This window comes from Abramis brama, assembly GCF_963993115.1.
Source record: "Abramis brama genome assembly, chromosome: 1".
NCBI classification, from domain to species: Eukaryota; Metazoa; Chordata; class Actinopteri; order Cypriniformes; family Leuciscidae; genus Abramis; species Abramis brama.
Genome location: NC_139963.1, coordinates 56,528,650 through 56,543,065, shown reverse-complemented (window position 1 = coordinate 56,543,065; position 14,416 = coordinate 56,528,650). Strand labels below are relative to the sequence as shown.

General features: G+C 42.3%; 2 protein-coding genes across 5 annotated transcripts in view; both read left to right on the top strand.

Annotated features, from left to right (window-relative positions):
* The window catches only part of LOC311075021 (uncharacterized protein), a 64,793-nt gene extending 58,830 nt beyond the window's left edge, over window positions 1–5,963 (top strand). For 3 of the 4 annotated variants that reach the window (XM_084102074.1, XM_084102073.1, XM_084102072.1), the window contains one exon: window positions 2,017–2,221. The gene's annotated coding sequence lies outside the window, so the exon portion shown is untranslated. Of the gene's footprint in view, window positions 1–2,016; window positions 2,222–5,524 lie in introns of those variants that run through there. The other variant, XM_084102075.1, reaches the window with a different exon arrangement.
* Window positions 1–14,416, top strand: part of LOC311076073 (uncharacterized protein) — a 208,672-nt gene that overhangs the window by 95,293 nt on the left and 98,963 nt on the right. The window lies entirely within an intron of this gene.

Sequence of the window (14,416 nt, the reverse complement as noted above, 5' to 3'; positions counted from 1 at the left end):
AATTTTACTCATAAATGGTTTTTTGAACCACTCTTAGGGGCCAATCACACCTGATGCGTTTTTCAGGTTCGAAAACGCTAGGTGCACAGCACTTTACATTACACAGAACGAGCAGTGCACTGCTTTTTTATGTTGCTAGGCAACTAATGAAACCGCTGTCCTGTCAGTCAAGTAAACGTCAAATCATCCTTTTAATACCTTTATTTACTTTCTGTTAACTTTGTGGTAGTTACGTTCGTGAAGTCGTTAAGCTCCTGGTAACCCGCAAGAGCACCACAAGTTTATCCTCTATCATCGCACTCTCCGGGCGTTCAAGCAACTGTAGCTTTCATCACTTAAACGGAAGGCCCGCCTCTCGCTTCATTCGATTGGACAGTGGGAAAAAATGCGATGACGTCGGATGCTTTTTCTGCTCAGAGTTGCTTTTTTTTTCAACTTCAAAAACGCGAGGCGCAGCGGGCGGTAAAACATGAGGCGCAGCAGGCGCATAAACAGCGCGCATAACGCTCGCTGCCACAGGAAACCAATTGAAAATAGGCGCCTCTCACTGCAAAAAAACGCGTCAGGTGTGATCGGCCCCTTAGTCTGACCCGTCACCTAGGACCTGTTTGCCTTGGGAGACCCACCAGGGGCATATAGCCCCAGACAACATAGCTCCTAGGGTCGTTCGGGTACTCAAACCCCTCCACCACGGTAAGGTGGCAGTTCAAGGAGGGGCAGTTGAATGCAATCTGAGTTATATTAAAAAATGTCCTGGCTCTTTATAGATGCTGCACAATCAAACACAACCCTGATCTTTCCATTCTTAGGATGGTATACTCCTTGGTGTGGGATAGCTACTTCTAAAGCCTGTTTTATACTTCTGCGTCGAACTGCCGCCGTAGCTACGTCGTAGGCTGTGTGTAGCGCGCGTACCCTGACGTGCACCTCTCCAAAAATTTAACAACTCGTCAATTCTACGCGGACACAAGCGCTGTGATTGGTCTGCCAGAACCCCTCCCTCGGGGTTTCACATGCTCCTTAGGTGCGCGTTAACGCGGACAATGACGCAGAAGTATAAATGAAAACCAACACGTTGCCTAAGGCGTAGAGGCTTCGGCGTAGGTCCGACGCAGAAGTATAAAACAGGCTTAAGTCTGACACAATACAACTGTCCACTATTCTCTCTTGGCCCATGGTGCGCAAAATCTTTGTTTTTCTCCCAGAGAGATTCAATCTTTCCATCAAACCCATTGTGCAGAATGATGCTGAACTGCCCTGGTCCAAAAAAGCATATGTCTCCACTGTCCTTTGACCACTCTTTGATTTGACCTTTACTGTTACGACGGCAAGCTTAAAATCTTGTTAGCCGGCCCCAGTTAGACCAATGCTTTGGACTGCAACCAAATAACTGCCCAATGCCCCTCCTGATTTGCTCTTACCGTCACAATATCAATAAACATAGCTCTCCGGCGATGCATTTTCTGGATGTCACATGACACTGTTTGCCACTTATCTCTGTTTGTAGGGTAATCTTTAAATCACAGTGATCATAATGGCAGGTGTATTCAATTCACACAGACTATGAACCTGTAATAATTCCATGGCATTGCAACATCCATACAAGAACAGACTGCATGTAAAGCCTTTCCATCTCCTGACTTCATCATTGGCCATGAAGAGACCTTATCCAAATAGGCAGATGCTATCATATGCTCGTTTCCAAAGTGTTCATGCAGTAAAATCTTTGCCTTTGCATAACCTGAGCCATCAATCAAATGTTGACAGCTCTGACAAGTTGTTGTGGTTGCCCCTTAGTGTACTGTTCCAGAAAATGCAGGCTATCTTCAGTATTATCAGTCTTTTCCCCAATTTGTTCAAAAGACCGCATGAAAGCGTGGTACTCTAGAGGGTCGCCATCAAATATTTGGACATTTCTTTTAGTTGAAATGTACTTCTTTTAGTACTTCTTTTAGTAGTATTTGGAACTGTGCTCTGTCTCATATTTGATTTTGAATCTTGTTTTCTACTGTTTAGGTTTGACATACTGTCACATGGCAATATGTCATCCTGGTCATCATGTTGAGAAGATTGATGCCTTGTCTTGTTTTACTTCCTCATGAATCCCAATTTCATCCCCTGACAGAATTTCCTGGTGACACTCAATGTTATGTGTTAGCTCTGAATGAGGCCTGTTTTTTTCTGAAATCCACATCCTTAATAAAGCCTTGACTGTATTCAATGATGCTTGTGAACCATGCATTGATTGATTGATTTTTATTTGTCCTTGTTACGATCCACCCAGTCTAGGATAAGGGGAAAGCAACATTAAAGTAACTAAAATTTTAACAAAACAAATGGCTCCAAAAGTTACACCAAAATGTACGCATCTATGGTGGAAACAAATTTCCTCTCGAGGACTGTTACGTCCTACGGTGTAAATGTATTACACCATACTTACCTCTAGTGTAAACAGGAGAAAATAATTACAAAAATAAAAAAGGGGGCACCCACTCCCTAGAACATCCAAGTTAAATATATTTATAATATTTATAATATACAAGAGAAACAACAAAAAAAGGTTAACAGTTGGTTTCACAACACAGAAAAAGGTGTCTACTTCAACGTAGCTTTATTTAGACAAGGTAACAACAACCAAAAAAAAAAAAAAAAAAATGTGAAAGTTTTTAAATCAGTCACAACTGAACAACAGCGATGTTTAGAAACAACCAACAAATTCAACCAGCAATAAACAACAGGCCTCTTTTAATTGGAGATCAGTGAGGCTTTATACTCTTTTTCCTGAGGAGAAAACCAATCCCCAAATGAGCAGTTATCAGTGGAGGAGATCAGCGTCATCTGGTTTTACCTGCACAAAAAAAAGGCATGGGAGAAACGACCACTACTGCCACCTAGTGTTCTGAAACACAACATACATTAAAAAAATATATATAAAATAAAATTACACCGTAGGACGTAACAGTCCTCGAGAGGTCATTTGTTTTGGAAAGGCAGAAGGATAAAATATTTGTAAAGTGGGTGTTCTGAGTCATTCAAGATTTTTTGTGCCTTTCGCAACATGAATGTCGAGACACTATCCGATAAATTTGGGGTAGGGATACCAATAATTATACTTGCTAAATTATCTAGTTATCTTTAAGAATTTGTTCTTGTTGATAACTGTAAGCATATGAAAACAAAAAACAAATGGAGAATGGCTCAATAAATATTGGCATTTTTTAAATATCGGCATCGGCCGATCAGTTTTTCTGATTGGCCGATGTGTTGGAAGCAGGACTTTTATTTTGACAGCGCTCCGGTCTAAAGTAAATGGTATGCGAAGTAAGTAAAGTAAAGCGTTTGATTTTAAATTATTTGTAACAGAAGAGGCAAACAATCAGGCTAAAATACTTTCTCATTTGCCGTCAACATTCAGCAAATGCGCATCTACATCATTTAAACAAATCTCTGAATATGTAATAAACATTTAATTTCACAAACCTTGCAGATTTAATCGAATCCAGCTGTGATGTCTTGTGAAGTTTGCATTACTGTCTGCAAGTGACGGTTAGTCCGTGCGAAGTGAGTGAATGTGAACAGAAGATCAGCTTCACAGGAGACGCGATTGAAAAACTTTAAATCCTTCATTTTAAAATAGGCTGATATATAACCAGTTGCCAACTGTGTCATATTCATATCTGTGATATATCCTGTTGCCAACTGTGTCATATTCATATCGTTTTCACCGTGTTGTATGTAAAATTAGCGTTACCTTGTCTTTATTGCAAAAATATGATTACCAGCACGAAATTACCAGATTACTAAGTGCCCTGTTGCAGTGTTTACTTTCTTTTTATTCACATATTCATATTTCTAAACAATTACTTTGTGAAAAATACTGTAATAGGATTGCAGATTCAAGAAGTTGCCATCTGAAGTATAAAAGCATGTTTATTTTAAATATTTGTTTTCTAATTTATTTATAATAAATATGTATAAAAATATTGGCTTTACATCGGCCATCGGCCACCCTGCTCTCTAAGATATCGGCATCGGCAATCAAAAAAACAATATCGGTCGACCACTACCGTTAATTATAATTCTAGAAGCATGGATCTGTGTTTTTGAGGTGCTAAAGACCAGTTCCTTAGTCTTTAAAATATTGAGGTGCAGAAAGTTATCCTCACACCACGTACTAAAATGTGCTGTAGAACGTTGATAGTCCAAAAAAGAGTCATTGTCCTCATTAAGCAGAGCAAGAATGGCTATATCATCTTCATATTTAAAGTAATGAGTAGTTGTACATGGACTTTGACAGTCATTTGTGTAGAGAATAAAAAGGAATGGGCCAAGTACGCGCCGCTGAGGGGCGCCAGTATTAAGGACAATGGTTGGTGGTGATAATTTTTCTGCTGGAGGTCCTGGACTTCTTGTTCAAATACATGACATTGTGGATTTTATCAAATATCAACAGATAAAAAAATCAAAACCTGACCCTTCTGCTAGAAATCTTATAATGGGCCGTGGCTGGATCTTCCGTCAGGACAACGATCCAAAACAAACATCAAAATCAACACAAAAATGTGTTAGGGAGCACAAAATGAAGCTTCTGCCATGAGCGTCCCAGTCCCCTGACCTGATGAGTGGAGTGAACTGAAGAGAAGAAGCACCAACATGGATCTGGGAATCTGAAGGATCTGGAGAGATTCTGTATGGAGGAATGGTCTCTGATCCCTGGTCAGGTGTTCTCCAAACTCATCAGGCATTATAGGAGAAAACTCAGAGCAGGTATCTTGGCAAAAGGAGGTTGCAAAAAGGTATTTAATAAAAGGGTACCAATAATTGTGGCCAACGTGTTTTGGAGAAAAACATTTATTTCATAAATGCTCATCATCTAAACCCCTCTCTCCCTCAAGAACACCACAGGTGAACAGATGATATGCTCTTACTTCCTCCGCCACCACCAGGTGCCTTAATTACCGTAAGTGACCAAAAAAATGTGTTCAGAATAATAGAACCATACCTGGCTCCTACATTAACCATATACTGTATATCAGATCAAACAGCACTAACTTGGAAGCCAGGAGAAACATTGTGCCATGACCGAACAAGTTCATGAAGTTTTAAGTTTTAAACCTTGAAACAGACAATCACAGAATGGGAAACAGATCAAAAGCAAACTCAAATCATAGCAAACACACTCAACGTGACGCCTTTAAATTACGTTCTATTAAAATTAAGGAAACTGGACATTTTAACTTTCCCATAACCAGACCACCCTCTTAACCATACTGAACATTTGGAAAACATTTTAGAACAAATTTGTTAGCTGGGTATCCATCCATTGAGTTTATTATTATTATTATTATTATTATTGTTATTACTATTATTATTGCAAGTGACTTAATGTTTTTTTTTTTTTTTATAAATTATAATATATAATATAATAAATTAGCATTCAGCTGCAACTTCTACAATCCAACATAACAATGTTAAAGTTCTGAGCTGCATTTCACTAAGTTTTCTTTCTACCACTGATTTTCAGGTGCTGAAGATGATCAGGAGTGTCTTGCGGATTGTTCTGATCGGGAAGACAGGAAATGGGAAGAGTGCAACAGGAAACGGGAAGAGCTGAGAGTTGATGTGTTTGTCATTGTGTTGAGTTTGGGAAGATTTACAAGAGAGGAGATGGACACAGTAGATCTGATAAAGAAGATATTTAGTCCAAGAGCTGCTCAGTTCAGCATCGTTCTGTTCACTGGAGGAGATAAAATATGTGAAAGTAACTGTAAACAGATTCCTGGTTAAACATGACAAAACTCAAGTGTCCCGACTGTTAAACATTATAGAAGAGCTGAAAAATATTAATAAGGGTCGATACTTCACTAACAGCGTGTTTGAGGACGCAGAGATGTACATTAAAAAGATACAGAAAGAGAGAGAGAGAAATTCAGGCTCATAATAAGGCATTAAAAACCATAAATATACAATTCTTATGTTTGTCTCTGTGTTTAATTTGCCTTGACTGATTTTTGTCATAATTGTCTTTAATGGTCAAAATGTGCAAAATTCTTCAGTAATTATGATTTCTAGGGTGCCCTTATAATGTTAGTATGATTTTAACATCAAAAAGTTGCCATAATTAAGTTGGCTTGAGAGAGCCAACTTACTGATATTGTACTTAAACTTATTAAGTTGGCTTGAGAGAGCCAACATATTGAAATCCTATTTAAACTTATTATTAAGTTGGCTTGAGAGAGCCAACATATTGAAATCCTATTTAAACTTATTAAGTTGGCTTGAGAGAGCCAACATATTGAAATCCTATTTAAACTTATTATTAGTGGTGCTTGCTGAAAGCAAGGCATCACTATTGTTATTGCTCATACTTATTATTATTCTTCTTATTATTATTCTTCCACACAAAAGTTTGGCGCGAAACTCGCCCCGCACCGTTTGTCATAGACCCCTGAGTGAGGCGTCAAATCGAGCGGCTCATTGAGGAGAGGTGTGCTATGACTTTTCTAAGCGATCAGGTGTACGATGTTCGCACAGCGGACGAAAAAGCGGCCAAAAAAGTCCCATTGACTTTACATTGGGAGTTCTAAAAATATTTGAATCCCAACCGACGTTTTCACACACACACCACTCCAAAGGGCCTGACAGCCCTGCGTCTTTCCCTCTCTCTCTCCCTCAGAGGATTTATATTATCAAGCAGCCAATAAGTAATGGCCTAAAATCTTCATAGCCACACCCTAGCAACCAGTTTCAGCACCCTAGCAACCACTAAGAGCTCCCTAGCAACCACCCTAAACCAAAAAAAAATTTTTTTTACATTTTTTTGTATTTTTTAATGCAATATTACACTCGTGGCCTTGCGATATTGCTCCATGCTTGTGCCTATTCGACCATAGGCACGAGGCCGCAGGCCGAGTGCCGTACTGAAGGCACTCGTTATTAAAGATTTTAATAACTCTATAAAAACTCCATAGTAACCATCTTTGACAACTACCAACCACCTAGTAACACCATAGCAACTAAAAAAAATACCTTAGCAACCATCCTGAACACCCTAGCAACGTCTAGAAATGCTCTAGTAACCACCAAAAATACCGTAGCAACTACCCAGAACACCCTAGCAACTGTCTAGCAACCCCCCAGAACACCTAGCAACTGCCTAGCAACCACCCAGAACACCCTAGCAACTGCCTAGCAACGCCCTAGCATCCACCCAAAATACCATAGCAACTGCCTAGCAACACCATAGCAACCACCCAGAACACCCTAGCAACTGCCTAGCAACGCTCTAGCAACCACCCAGAATACCCTAGCAACTGCCTAGCAACCACCCAGAATACCCTAGCAACACCATAGCAACCACCCATAATACCCTAGCAACCGCCTAGCAACACCATAGCAACCACCCAGAACAGCCTAGCAACCACCTAGCAACGCCCTAGCAACCACCAAGAATACCCTAGCAACCGCCTAGCAACCACCCAGTATACCCTAGCAACCGCCTAGCAACACCATAGCAACCACCAAGAATACCCTAGCAACCGCCTAGCAACCACCCATAATACCCTAGCAACCGCCTAGCAACACCATAGCAACCACCCAGAACACCCTAGCAACGCCCTAGCAACCACCTATAATACCCTAGCAACTGCCTAGCAACCACCCAGAATACCCTAGCAACCGCCTAGCAACACCATAGCAACCACCCAGAATACCCTAGCAACTGCCTAGCAACGCCCTAGCAACCACCAAGAATACCCTAGCAACCGCCTATTAACACCATAGCAACCACCCAGAATACCCTAGCAACCGCCTAGCAACACCATAGCAACCACCCAGAACAGCCTAGCAACCACCTAGCAACGCCCTAGCAACCACCAAGAATACCCTAGCAACCGCCTAGCAACCACCCAGTATACCCTAGCAACCGCCTAGCAACACCATAGCAACCACCCATAATACCCTAGCAACTGCCTAGCAACGCCCTAGCAACCACCCAGAATACCCTAGCAACTGTCTAGCAACGCCAAGAATACCCTAGCAACCGCCTAGCAACCCCACAGAATACCCTAGCAACCGCCTAGCAACGCCATAGCAACCACTCAGAACACCCTAGCAACTGCCTAGCAACGCCCTAGCAACCACCCAGAACACCCTAGCAACCACCCAGAATACCCTAGCAACCGCCTAGCAAAGCCCTAGCAACCACACAGAACACCCTAGCAACACCCTAGCAACCACCTGAACAACATGAATAAGCCATATCTCAGCACCAGAACATCGTACAGACATGGTTGTTGGCTCGTATGCAATCATGTATAACACCCTAGCAACCGAGTGGCGAGTTTTGCCACTGCAAGCACCACTTCACATTTTCTTCAGGAAATGTACATTCTAGTTATTATTATTAAGTTGGCTTGAGAGAGCCAACATATTGAAATCCTATTTAAACTTATTAAGTTGGCTTGAGAGAGCCAACATATTGAAATCCTATTTAAACTTATTATTATTATTATTCTTCTGTTAAAAACTGTTGACTCAAACTCGTCCTAGAGCTTTAACTCTACATACTCCAAACTCGGCTCAGACACTCAAACTGATCTGAAGTTAGTTGCTATATCTTTTCAGACTGATCGGACTTACGGTTTTCCTAAAAATGACGATCAAAACTCGGAAAAACTCCCATTGACTTACATTGGGGAGTTCTAAAAACATTTGAATCCAAACTGCCGTTTTCACACACACAGACTCCAAAGGGCCTGACAGCCCTGCGTCTCTCCCTCTCTCTCTCCCTCAGAGGATTTATATTATCAAGCAACCAATAAGTAATGGCCTAAAATCTTCATAGCCACACCATAGCAACCAGTTTCAGCACCCTAGCAACCACTAAGAGCTCCCTAGCAACCACCCTAAACCAAAAAAATTTTTTTTTTACATTTTTTGGTATTTTTTAACGCAATATTACACTCGTGGCCTTGCGATATTGCTCCATGCTTGTGCCTATTCGGCCATAGGCACGAGGCCGCAGGCCGAGTGCCGTACTGAAGGCACTCGTTATTAAAGATTTTAAGAACTCTATAAAAACTCCATAGTAACCATCTTTGACAACTACCAACCACCTAGTAACACCATAGCAACTACCAAAAATACCTTAGCAACCATCTTGAACACCCTAGCAACATCTAGAAATGCTCTAGTAACCACCAAATATACCCTAGCAACCACCCAGAACACCCTAGCAACTGCCTAGCAACCCCCCAGAACACCTAGCAACTGCCTAGCAACCACCCAGAACACCTAGCAACTGCCTAGCAACAACCCAGAACACCCTAGCAACCGCCTAGCAACACCATAGCAACCTGCCAGAACACCCTAGCAACCGCCTAGCAACCACCCAGAATACCTTAGCAACCGCCTAGCAACACCATAGCAACCACCCAGAACACCCTAGCAACCGCCTAGCAACCACCCAAAATACCCTAGCAACCGCCTAGCAACACCATAGCAACCACCCAGAACACCCAAGCAACCGCCTAGCAACCACCCAGAATACCTTAGCAACCGCCTAGCAACACCATAGCAACCACTCAGAACACCCTAGCAACTGCCTAACAACCACCCAGAACACCCTAGCAACCACCCAAAATATCCTAGCAACCGCCTAGCAACCACCCAGAACACCCTACAACCGCCTAGCAACCACCCAGAACACCCTAGCAACCACCCAAAATACCCTAGCAACCGCCTAGCAACCACCCAAAAGACCCTAGCAACCACCGAAAATATCTTAGAAACCGCCTAGCAACTACCCAAAAGACCCTAGCAACCACCCAAAATGCCCTAGCAACCGCCTAGCAACCACCCAGAATACCCTATCAACCACCTAAAATACCCTAGCAACCACCTAAAATACCCTAGCAACCGCCTATCAACCACCCAAAAGACCCTAGCAACCACCCAAAATATCCTAGCAACCGCCTAGCAACCACCCAGAACACCCTAGTAACCACCCAGAATACCCTAGCAACCGCCTAGCAACCACCCAGAACACCCTAGCAACCACCCAAAATACCCTAGCAACCGCCTAGCAACCACCCAAAAGACCCTAGCAACCACCGAAAATATCTTAGAAACCGCCTAGCAACTACCCAAAAGACCCTAGCAACCACCCAAAATACCCTAGCAACCGCCTAGCAACCACCCAGAATACCCTAGCAACCACCTAAAATACCCTAGCAACCACCTAAAATACCCTAGCAACCGCCTATAAACCACCCAAAAGACCCTAGCAACCGCCCAAAATATCCTAGCAACCGCCTAGCAACCACCCAGAACACCCTAGCAACCGCCTAGCAACCACCCAGAACACCCTAGCAACCACCCAAAACACCCTAGCAACCGCCTAGCAACCACCCAAAAGACCCTAGCAACCACCAGAAATATCCTAGCAACCGCCTAGCAACCACTCAGAATACCCTAGCAACCGCCTACCAAAAAACTTTCTGGTCCAAACTTTCTCAAGCCAACTTAAAGTTTGTCTCGACGAACTTTCGCATCTAGTTATTATTATTATTATTCTTCTGACCCTAAAAATTTCTGTATCAAACTCCTCCTAGAGCTTTAACTCTACATACTCCAAACTCGGCTCAGACACTCAAACTGATCTGACTCGAGTTGCTATATCTTTTCAGACTGATCGGACTTACGGTTTTCCTAAAAATGACGATCAAAACTCGGAAAAACTCATTCAAAAACTCCCATTGACTTACATTGGGGAGTTCTAAAAAATTCAAACCGACGAAAATTTAAATCTAAACACCTTGAAGACTAAACCAAACTGCCGTTCTATATACTATATTAGCCAATGAGACTCATTTAAACTAATGAACTCTAAACTCAAAACGTGTGTGTGTGTGTGTGTGTGTGTGTGAGAGAGAGAGCGTGTGTGTCTATGTGTGAGTGTGTGTGTGTGTGTGTGTGTGTGTGTGTGTGTGTGTGTGTGTGTAAACTCAAATACTCGTACACACTCATTTAAACTTATAAACTCTTAACTCAAAAACTTGTACACTTATAAACTCTAAACTCATATAAACTCTGAGTGTGTGTGTGTGTGAGAGAGAGAGTGTGTGTCTATGTGCGTGAGTGTGTGTGTGTGTTTGTGTGTGTGTGTGTGTGTTAATGAGCTTGTCTGTGTGTGTGTGTGTGTGTGTGTGAGTGAGTTAGTGAGTGTGTGTGTGAGAGAGATAGTGTGTGTGTGTGAGAGAGAGTGAGAGTCTGTGCGTGCGTGCTTGTGTGTGTGTGTATGTCGAAAATTTAAATCTAAACACCTTGAAGACTAAACCAAACTGCCGTTCTATATACTATATGAGCCATTGAGACTCATTTAAACTAATGAACTCTAAACTCAAAACGTGTGTGTGTGTGAGAGAGAGAGAGCGTGTGTGTCTATGTGTGAGTGTGTGTGTGTGTGTGTGTGTGTGTGTGTGTAAACTCAAATACTCGTACACACTCATTTAAACTTATAAACTCTAAACTCATATAAACTCTGAGTGTGTGTGTGTGTGTGTGTGTGTGTGAGAGAGAGAGTGTGTGTCTATGTGCGTGAGTGTGTGTGTGTGTGTGTGTGTGTGTGTGAGAGTGTGTGTGTGTCTATGTGTGTGTGTGTGAGAGAGAGAGAGTGTGTGTGTGTGTGTGTCTGTGTGTGAGCGTGTCTGTGTATGTGTAAGAGCGAGTTAGTGTGTGTGTGTGAGTGTGTGCATGTGAGTGTATGTGCGTGAGTGTGTGTGTGTGAGAGAGAGTGTGTGTGTGTGTGTGTGTGTGTGTGTGTTAATGAGCTTGTCTGTGTGTGTGTGAGTGAGTTAGTGCTTGTGTGTGTGTGTATGTCGAAAATTTAAATCTAAACACCTTGAAGACTAAACCAAACTGCCGTTCTATATACTATATGAGCCATTGAGACTCATTTAAACTAATGAACTCTAAACTCAAAACGTGTGTGTGTGTGAGAGAGAGAGAGCGTGTGTGTCTATGTGTGAGTGTGTGTGTGTGTGTGTGTGTAAACTCAAAAACTCGTACACACTCATTTAAACTTAAACTCTTAACTCAAAAACTTGTACTTATAAACTCTAAACTCATATAAACTCTGTGTGTGTCTGTGTGAGAGAGAGAGTGTGTGTGTATGTGCGTGAGTGTGTGTGTGTGTGTGTTAATGAGCTTGTCTGTGTGTGTGTGAGTGAGTGAGTTAGTGAGTGTGTGTGTGTGTGTGAGAGAGATAGTGTGTGTGTGTGAGAGAGAGTGAGAGTCTGTGCGTGCGTGCTTGTGTGTGTGTATGTCGAAAATTTAAATCTAAACACCTTGAAGACTAAACCAAACTGCCGTTCTATATACTATATGAGCCATTGAGACTCATTTAAACTAATGAACTCTAAATTCAAAACGTGTGTGTGTGTGTGTGTGTGTGTGAGAGAGAGCGAGCGTGTGTGTCTATGTGTGAGTGTGTGTGTGTGTGTGTGTGTAAACTCAAAAACTCGTACACACTCATTTAAATTTATAAACTCAACTCAAAAACTTGTACACTTGTAAACTCTAAACTCATATAAACTCTGAGTGTGTGTGTGTGTGTGTGTGTGTGAGAGAGAGTGTGTGTCTATGTGCGTGAGTGTGTGTGTGTGTGTGTGTGTTAATGAGCTTGTCTGTGTGTGTGTGAGTGAGTTAGTGAGTGTGTGTGTGAGAGAGATCGTGTGTGTGTGAGAGAGAGAGTGAGAGTCTGTGCGTGCGTGCTTGTGTGTGTGTGTATGTCAAAAATTTAAATCTAAACACCTTGAAGACTAAACCAAACTGCCGTTCTATATACTATATGAGCCATTGAGACTCATTTAAACTAATAAACTCTAAACTCATACACTTATAATTAGAATAAGTGTATGAGATTAACTAATTAACTTATAAACTCATGAATTCATAGACTTATAAACTATTAAACTCATAAATTAATAAACTCTGAACTCTTAAACTCATTTAAACATAAACTCTAAACTCATTTAAACTTATAAACTCAAAAACTCATACACTTATAAACTCTAAACTCATAAACTCTTGAGTGTGCGTGTGTGTGTGTCTGAGTGAGTGTGTGAGCGAGTTAGTGTGTGTGTGTGTGTGTATGTGTGTGTGTGTGTGTGTTTATCTATCTATTAACTTATCTATCTATCTGTCATAAACTTCAAACTACTGTAAACTACTTTAAACTTCAAACCACTTTAAACTTCTTACGTTTAAAGCTCCCAGCTCCCAAGCAACTCCATAGCAACCAAACTTGAGTACCCTAGCAACCGTTTTGCAAGACCTATATCTCTGTATCAGAACATCGTATAGAGATTAGGTTTGGCTCTTTTGACTCATGCTAGCAAACAGCACTTCCAACATGCTACACATGCTAGCAGTGAATAGCTACATGCTAATAGCGATTAGTTAAGTGCTAAATCATGCCAAGATCATGCAAACAACTATATCAAAACTCCATAGTAACCATCTGTGACAACTACCAACCGCCTAGCAACACCATAGCAACCACCCAGAACACCCTAGCAACCGCCTAGCAACCACCCAGAATACCTTAGCAACCGCCTAGCAACACCATAGCAACCACCCAGAACACCCTAGCAACCGCCTAGCAACCACCCAGAATACCTTAGCAACCGCCTAGCAACACCATAGCAACCACCCAGAACACCCTAGCAACCGCCTATCAACACCATAGCAACCACCCAGAACACCCTAGCAACCGCCTAGCAACCACCCAGAATACCTTAGCAACCGCCCAGCAACACTATAGCAACCACCCAGAACACCCTAGCAACCACCTAGCAACCGCCTAGCAAACACCCAGAACACCCTAGCAACCGCCTAGCAACCACGCAGAATACCCTAGCAACCGCCTAGCAACACCATAGTAACCACCCAGAAGACCTAGCAACCGCCTAGCAACCACCCAGAACACCCTAGCAACCACCCAAAATACCCTAGCAACCGCCTAGCAACCACCCAAAATACCCTAGCAACCATCCAAAATATCCTAGCAACCGCCTAGCAACCACACAGAACACCCTAGTAACCACCCAGAACACCCTAGCAACCACCTAGCAACCACCCAGAACACCCTAGCAACCACCCAAAATACCCTAGCAACCGCCTAGCAACCACCCAGAACACCCTAGCAACCACCGAAAATATCTTAGAAACCGCCTAGCAACTACCCAAAAGACCCTAGCAACCACCCAAAATACCCTAGCAACCGCCTAGCAACCACCCAGAATACCCTAGCAACCACCTAAAATACCCTAGCAACCACCTAAAATACCCTAGCAACCGCCTATCAACCACCCAAAAGACCCTAGCAACCACTCAAAATATCCTAGCAACCGCC